The following is a 7,493-nucleotide window of genomic DNA, read 5'->3' as shown; positions in this document are numbered from 1 at the left end:
GATGGGTGTGTATAGATAGATAGATAGATAGATAGATAGATAGATAGATAGATGGGATGGATGGGGATAGATAGCTAGTATAAAAGAGCATGCAGTAAGCAAAGTAATGCCAAGTTTTGTGGGTAGCAAATATCCGAAGAAAATGGCTTTAAAGACGATGAAATGCTAATTGCATTATTAAGTTTTACTTTGTTGCTCCGTCCCAAATCACAAGATCCTTTTTAAAAGAAAATAATCAGAAAACCTGGGTGGTTGAGCGATTTGTTCCCTGAGCCTAGGACTTTCCAAGCCCTTCTGAACATAAGGGAGAAGAAGACTTTTTTTTTTCCTGGAGTAAACCTTGGCCGCGCACGTCACTTTTTTAAAAAACACACACGAGTTTTCCTTATTGTTATTAATTCTTATTATTTCCTTAACCGAGACGCCAACGCCGCAGAAATGTACTTACACCGGCGCTGCTCGCAGAGCCCACCAGCAGATGTGTCTGGCTTCCCAGAAGACGCGCGAGTGGCCCTTGCTCTGTGTCCTAGTTACAGACAGACTGAAGTTGATGCCAATGAGGGGGGACACCCCCTCCCAGGGGTGCACAGTAACAAGCTCAGATCGCAGCCAAGCCCCCAGCGGAGAAGGGCTGCCCCTGGAGGAGGGAGAGCTCGACCCAACAGAGGAGTGAACTGTGCCAGGCGGACATTTAAGGACAGGCACCATTTCATCCCGGAGGCCCAGCTCGGCTCGGCTGGATTTTCAAATCCTCTCCACATGCTGTGTCCGAGGCAGGAGCCTTTATTTCCTCTACAAATTTAAAGGTACAAAATTCACAGCCCTCCTCCCCTTCCTGACGGCTCTAGGCTTGGACCCAGAGGCAGCGCCTCAAATCCAGGGAGTCGCAGGACACAGCTCCGAGTTAACGCAGCCTCCGTTTAAACACGATCACGTCTATTTCTATGCCCCCACCGCCTGGCTTGTAAGGTTTGCATTTATTTATTGGGAGAGAAAAAACAACCAGCCCGTTTGTCCATTTCATCTCCTGGGACGCTCGATAAAACCCCACCTGAAAATTGTTTTGCAGATTATTCCCCTTTATCTCCGAATGCAGGTGTCTGTGAGCAAAACCGGCTTGTGTTTTTAAATCAAACTACTGCATCCCAGTTGTCGCTAAAATCCAAGGCGGAGGGGTAGCGGTGTGTGTTCAGCTACAAGTCAAAGTTCCTAGTGAATGGCTAATTTGGAATATTCTTTATGAAAGGGATTTTCCTTAAGCAATTTGTTATTTGAAGCCCTGTTATTATATCGATTGTATCTAGGGGAAATGGACTTGTTTACTGTCCTTGCTTCAGAAAATAAAACAAAAAAAGGGGGAAAGATTTTGGAAATGGTTTTACTGGGCAGCTAAAACGTCGTTTTGGGATGAAACTTTTTAAAGGGGGGGTCTTTATTTAGTCTTTTAAAATACTTGCATGGGGAATATCAATTCTAATTCATTTCTAAAGCTGCATTTAGAAAGAGCAGGGCCAGGCCAGCTCGAGGAAGACAGCTCTGACAATCAGATTAGTCTGCTGTCCAAATTAATTCGGAAATTAACAAGAGACACAGAAAATGAGACAATTCCTTGAAATCCCCACATCTCCCTGTCCCAGTATCCCCACCTGCACTTAGCATTTTCCTGGGGATTTATATTAACCTGGAAGGCTCTGCGGGAATCACTTGACCTTTCTATTTCTTCCCAAACAAACACCAAATGTAGTGGCATAAAGACAACCAGAAGTTCATTCCCAGGCAGATCCAGCTACGACCCATTCAATAGAATCAGGGTTTGCAAGGGAGCCAGGACAATTCACACCGGCTGAATCGGTCCCCTCCCTCCTCCCACAGGTGTCCTGCTCTTTGGAACAGGTGCCAGCCAGGTCCAATCTCTCCCCCAAGGCTGGCAAGGGCAAACGCCACTCACATGACAATGGGGCTGCGGGGCGAGGGGAAGAAGAAGGGATTGTTAATCACTTTGCATAACTCGTGGTTATTGTTTAAAGGAGGGGGCAGTTTGTCTGTGGCTGGGCCCTTTCTCGAACTCAGAAAGCCTTGCCCCAGCATTTTAACATTTTGCTCCCTTAAGAATATTTTTTCTGTGGTTGATTTTCTGTCTTTTATGTTTTTCTTGTATGAAGATCCCTGCTCTGGAGTGTCCGAGAAAGGGGGTTTCTCCTGATATCAGCTGATGCATTAGGAATTTTATTGGGGGGAGGGGACAATAATTCATTTTAAAATTCCCTTTCTGATCGCTGAGCGACTGATTGATTTGTCCGCACTTCTCACCCTCTGCAGCCAGAGCTGGATTGTTTGGGGGGCAGAAGAAAGTGTAGCTGTAACCCCCCCCCCCACACACACACACACAATGTGCTAGCCTTTCCCATGGCTTTCCTCTGAGAAAGGTCCATCAGTGACGCCTTGAATGTTTCATTCACCCCCACAAAGCTGCTACCTGTTCTGAGAACGGATGGTTCCCCCCCCCCGCCCGCCTCCCCAACCAACCGTGCGGGGAGAAGCTATATCGGACACACAGACACTATTGTGTGACTTTGGCAGGGGGAAGTGTGAGGGTGTGTGTCCGTCCATCCCCCATCCTAGCACAAAACCCCGCTGAGAAATAGCTTGGTGCAGACGGACAGCCTCGCTATCTGGCCGCCGGTCTGGGGTGGTGACTGGGAGGCAGGGAAGGTCGGGGTTCTGGGAGGGGTTCGTGCGCGAGTTGGTTACGCAAACAGCACAGTTTCCTCCATGAGATGCAAGACCCCTTTGCCCCCCGTAGGCACAGCAGACGGACAGGGCTTTGCTGCGGGAACACAGACCCTGGCTCTCTTGCGGCCCCCCTCTCCCCAGAGCAGTTGGCCACCTCCCTAATCACAGGCTGCCTCCTGCAACCCAACATCCCAGGCCAACGCCCCAGCCCAGGAGCGTGGGCCGTCTGGCACCTGTCCCGGGAGGCCGCGCCTTTCAGCTGGAAGCGATGGGATAATGTGAGGAGGGTGCTCAACCCACAGCCTCTTTCTTGGGCAACCCGGCCACGGGGCCCGATTCCCCTCCCGCCTCTTTAAACCCACCTCACGCCGTTGACTTCCACAGACGCAGGCCCACAGATTCCCTAGCCACTTCACCAGGGGCCCGATGGGGCCCACAGCCTGAGCCCATACGAGACAATGGTAGCACAGGGGCTGGAACTAGGGGTGCTGGGGGGCCTGCCGCACCCCCTGGTTAGAAGTGGTTTCCATCATATGCCAGGTTTACAGTTGACATGCTCCCAGCACCCCTCCCCCCCAAACACATTGTTCCAGTGCCCCTGAATGACAGCGTTGTGGTAGATGTCAAACGGGAATCGGATCGGGGCCCTTCCTGATCCTGCGTGGAGACAAGCCCCTGCCCCCGAGAAAGCGACTGCCTTCGGTTTCCCAGCGTTTGGGCAAACCCGGCCTGGAAGGGAAGGTGGCCTGAAATTCAGTTCAAACATGGTGGGAGCCAGCAGCCAATGAACTTCCTGGGGAAATGGGCAACTTGCAGGATCCAGACGCCTCCAACAGTCTCTGACCATCATCACCTGGACCTGGAATGGGAAGTTTTCCTGGGTTTAGCAGCACAGCCCAGCACCTCTCCCCCCCCCCCCCATTACACATCATTGTAGAGGTAGGGGCTGTTTCACACAGCCGAATGTTAATTTACCTACAGAAACCCAGGAGGAGCCATGCCCCTTGCATTGCTTTCTGGGGAGACCCTGCTGCTGGCGGGAACACCCAACACTTTGTGTTTTATATTCTCAAGCCACGAGTCCTGCCCCCTTGTCTGGGCTGGAAGGATCTCCCCCGCCACACACAGGCCGCTACCCTCTGCCTTAACCTCATTCTGACATTTCCTGGCATTCATTCCATGCCAGTAGGTTGCCATAGCAAATTTAAATCTTACAAACAAAACGAGGAGAAAAGCCTGATTAGCATATATTCAAATGAGCCATGCAATAATGCAAACCATAAATCATGCAGTCATTGCTATTCAATCAGTGTCTCACAATTCACCCCGTCCCCCGCCTTATTCTTCCCCCCATTCCCTGGCTTTCTCAGCTGGCTGTTAGCAGCCATACGTCCCTGGCTGGCTGGCTGGCGAGGAGCTTCCCAAGGGCAGCCCTGACGCTTTGCGGGGGCTCCCGCTCCACTAGCCGTTGCTGCTCCTTATTTAAAAAAAAAAAACTCTGTGATTAGAACTACATTAGCAATGGGCTAAGCCCCCCCTCCCCCCCCTCGGCCCCAGCCCTTCCCCTCCCCCCAGACTACTGCCTTTGACTACGAGATGGAAAAAGCAGAATCTGCCTCATCTCGAGCCATGAAGGCCCCTTCACGCAGGGACATTTTGCAGCCCTGGATTGTGCTAACCCCACACAGCAAGGGTGCCAGGGCCTGGTTGACACGTGGTGAAGGAATGCACAGGAGGCCTCTGGTGGCCAATCTCTCAGGTCCTTGTCTGGCCCCCAATCACCATAACATCGGAGCCCCTCACCAGCTTTCTTGCTTTTGTCCTGGCAAGCCCCTGCTCTGTTATCCCCATTCCAGGTGGGAAGGAAGGCCTGTCTCCTCCAAGGGGTGCCGAGCTGGGGAAGGGGGTAGGATTGTAATGAATCAAGACCCTGCCTTTTCTCCCGGGGGGGGGGGGGGGCTGGGGCTCTTGTCCCATGTGCCCCTCTCCCCAACCTCAGCGCCCTCACGCCCACTCGGGCTGGAGCGCACTGGCTGCGACTCCTGTCTGGAGACATCTGAGCGAGTTGCCATGGAGATGGTGGCTTGGTTGCCAGCTGCACTTTAGCCGTGTTTATTCTCTCCCAAACCTGGGGCCTGCCCTGGCTACTGCTCCGGATCCCCGTTTCCTCATCTCACTCCCCCCAGCCCCTCCAAAACGACGCCACATCCCCTGGCATCAGGTGTGAGAGCCTTCCCAGCTCCCCATTCCACCTCCAGCTCCGTTCCGGAGCCCCAGCCCTCCATCGTCTCCTGCAGGTCACCCCGTGATCTCCCCAGCCCAGTGCACCAGGCGGCTGCCTCGCCTCCCCTGGAGCCCTGCCTTGGCACCGTCCGGAAGGGACAGAGTGAGGGGCATGCAGTGTCAGACTGGATGTTTGCTGTGTTGGCAGGCTAAGAACCCTTCAGCACCAGAGCTTGGTTAGAACAGACAAGTCCTCCCACAATACGCTGCAGAACAACTCCTAGAATGGCTTGCCTTAGTGAAGGCCTAAGCGTCATGGAGCGGGACATTGGCGGTCTGGCCTAGTGGGCAGAGCAGGAATCATGTCTAGTGGGCAGAGCAGGTGTCCAGGTTGGGGAACAAAGGCCAAGGGTCAGCACCAGAGTCAACAGCCAGTTACCAGAGCCAGAGGTCAAGCCAGAGTCAGAATCAGGAATCAAAGCTGAGGGTCAGCACCGAGGTCAGATACCAAATGCCAGAGCCAAGGGTCAAGCCAGCGTCAGGGTCAGAGCCAGGGCTGGTCACAGAAGATTGGAGGTGAGGCAAGGACCCAGCACGGATCAGGAACAAGGTGGGAACCGGGTTGGAGGCAGATGTAAGCAGGGTCCGTTGCAGCCACAAGGGAAACCACCTTGTTGCTTGGACAAGCTTCCTGTTCCGCCTCCTGGCTTAAATAGCGTAATTGGACCAATCAGCGGAGCCGGGTGATCCTCCAATCAGAGCTCCCGCGGGTGGTGCCTTGACATCACACTAAGAACCATGGGATATGCCCCCAGAAATCCTGGCGCATGATCAGGGAGGTCAGACTAGACCATCGCCATGGCCTTGGAATCTATGAAGGTTATTGCAGGGCCGGCGTGGGCATGGCTACATGGGTATGACCTGCATGCAGCTCTGAATGTGGCTGCTTATAGCCAGCCTGGTTAACCTGGGCATCTATCCCAGTGCCCGAAGCCAGGTAAACTCTGCCGTGAAGAGCTACCCAAACAAACCTCAGTGGGGGGAGGGACAATCCACCCAGTCTGGGCTGTGCACCATGTTTGGGGTTTGATACCCATCACCCATGTACAGCAGCATCCGTTCCTGATGCGCCAGCAGTTTGCTACATCCTGTGCTAGTTAGTTACACCAGAGCACCGATTAGAGCCCATCAAAACATGGCATTGACTTTTTGTAATGAAAGATGATAACTTTTGAACAAAATGGGTTTTTTCTTCCAACCCCCCCATCCAATACCCCCCCCACACACACACACACTATGCAGGGGGAGCGTGTTTTTCAATGAAAATCCACATTTTGCAAAAAATAAGGAATACTTTTTTGCCTTTTCAATTTTAATTAATTTTTTCCCCCAAAAAAACCAAAATAGATTTCCAACCAACGGTCACCACATGCCAAGGCATCTTGATGGGAATCTGCTGGACATCTTGGGGCTCTTTCTTTCTCCCAGAGACCAAAAGTAAGATAACTGATAAAATCTGAATCTCCCGGGGAATTTCATCTTCTGATTTCAAGATGGTTTTGCAATTCTGCAGTTTTAACAGCCCCCGCTGCTCAGGATAAGATCTTGGCTACTGTGCGCTCGAGCCCCCTGCCTGTCTGTTGCATCCGCCTGTTGTCTGCAGATTTATAGAGTGTTTTGGGGTAGGGTGGGGACTGTAGCTGCTCTATGTTTGTACAGCACCTAGCGCTGCAGGGCTGTGGTGTCCAGGTGCTACCACAATATAATTCTGAGGTTCAAGAGTCTCTGGCTGGAGTTCTCTGGCCTGTGGTATGCAGGTCTGAAAATCCTAGGAATGTTGTCATTCTGCTGGGTCCGGATGCCCTGGGTAATGAGTGAAGTGATGCACTGGGCTCAACTCTGGGGTCCCTCTAGCCACGGGATATGGGTCAGTTCCGGATGAGGATAGCTCGGTATGATGCTGATTGACACCAGCTGAGGATCTGGCCCCAGTCTGGATTGCTCTGGGCTCCCGACCATCCGAGATGTCAGCAGAGCTCTCGGCTTCTGCCAAATCCGGTCTAAGGATTTATGTCAATCTCTGGGTTTGTATTAAACTCCACAAAGTCTTCCCAGGATTAATCCTCCTTCTGTGTTTTAATCTCAAGGGACCGTTCCCAATAATCTATTCATGAGTCACCCAGCAGATTGTAGGAGAGAAATGGCCGACACGGGGGGGGGGGGGGGGGGGGTGGTTAAAATCTAGTTTTGCAGGAGACGGCGGCTGTTCTGGCTGGTCGGCGCAACTCCCTCCAGCAGAGCGCTAACAAGGAATTCTGCCAAGCCAACCACCACCTTCCAAAGCTTTGACTTGTGGGCAGACCTTAAAGCCTGTGAATTAACCCGACAATCTGCCGACCCTCCTTATTTTATGGACGCAGGAGATAGGGCACCAGGCTATAAGGATAAGCTTTGTCCTAAATCTTCATCCAACACGTTACCAAACCCGAGCCAAATATTTGCTGTGGTTTGGCAAAGTTTGGTTCAAACTTTCTTCC

General features: G+C 52.3%; 1 long non-coding RNA gene across 1 annotated transcript in view; it reads right to left on the bottom strand.

Annotated features, from left to right (window-relative positions):
* LOC101933729 (uncharacterized) overlaps window positions 1-5,626 on the bottom strand; it is a 127,977-nt gene extending 122,351 nt beyond the window's left edge. The window contains exons 1-2 of the long non-coding RNA XR_010594868.1: window positions 5,396-5,626; window positions 449-3,592 (exon numbers count right to left, since the gene is read on the bottom strand). This is a non-coding gene — a long non-coding RNA (uncharacterized LOC101933729). The remainder of the gene's footprint in view (window positions 1-448; window positions 3,593-5,395) is intronic.
* Between the last annotated feature and the right edge of the window lie 1,867 nt (window positions 5,627-7,493).

Source organism: Chrysemys picta, chromosome 25 (assembly GCF_011386835.1).
Source record: "Chrysemys picta bellii isolate R12L10 chromosome 25, ASM1138683v2, whole genome shotgun sequence".
Lineage (NCBI taxonomy): Eukaryota > Metazoa > Chordata > Testudines > Emydidae > Chrysemys > Chrysemys picta.
This window is presented reverse-complemented; position numbering and strand designations above follow the sequence as displayed.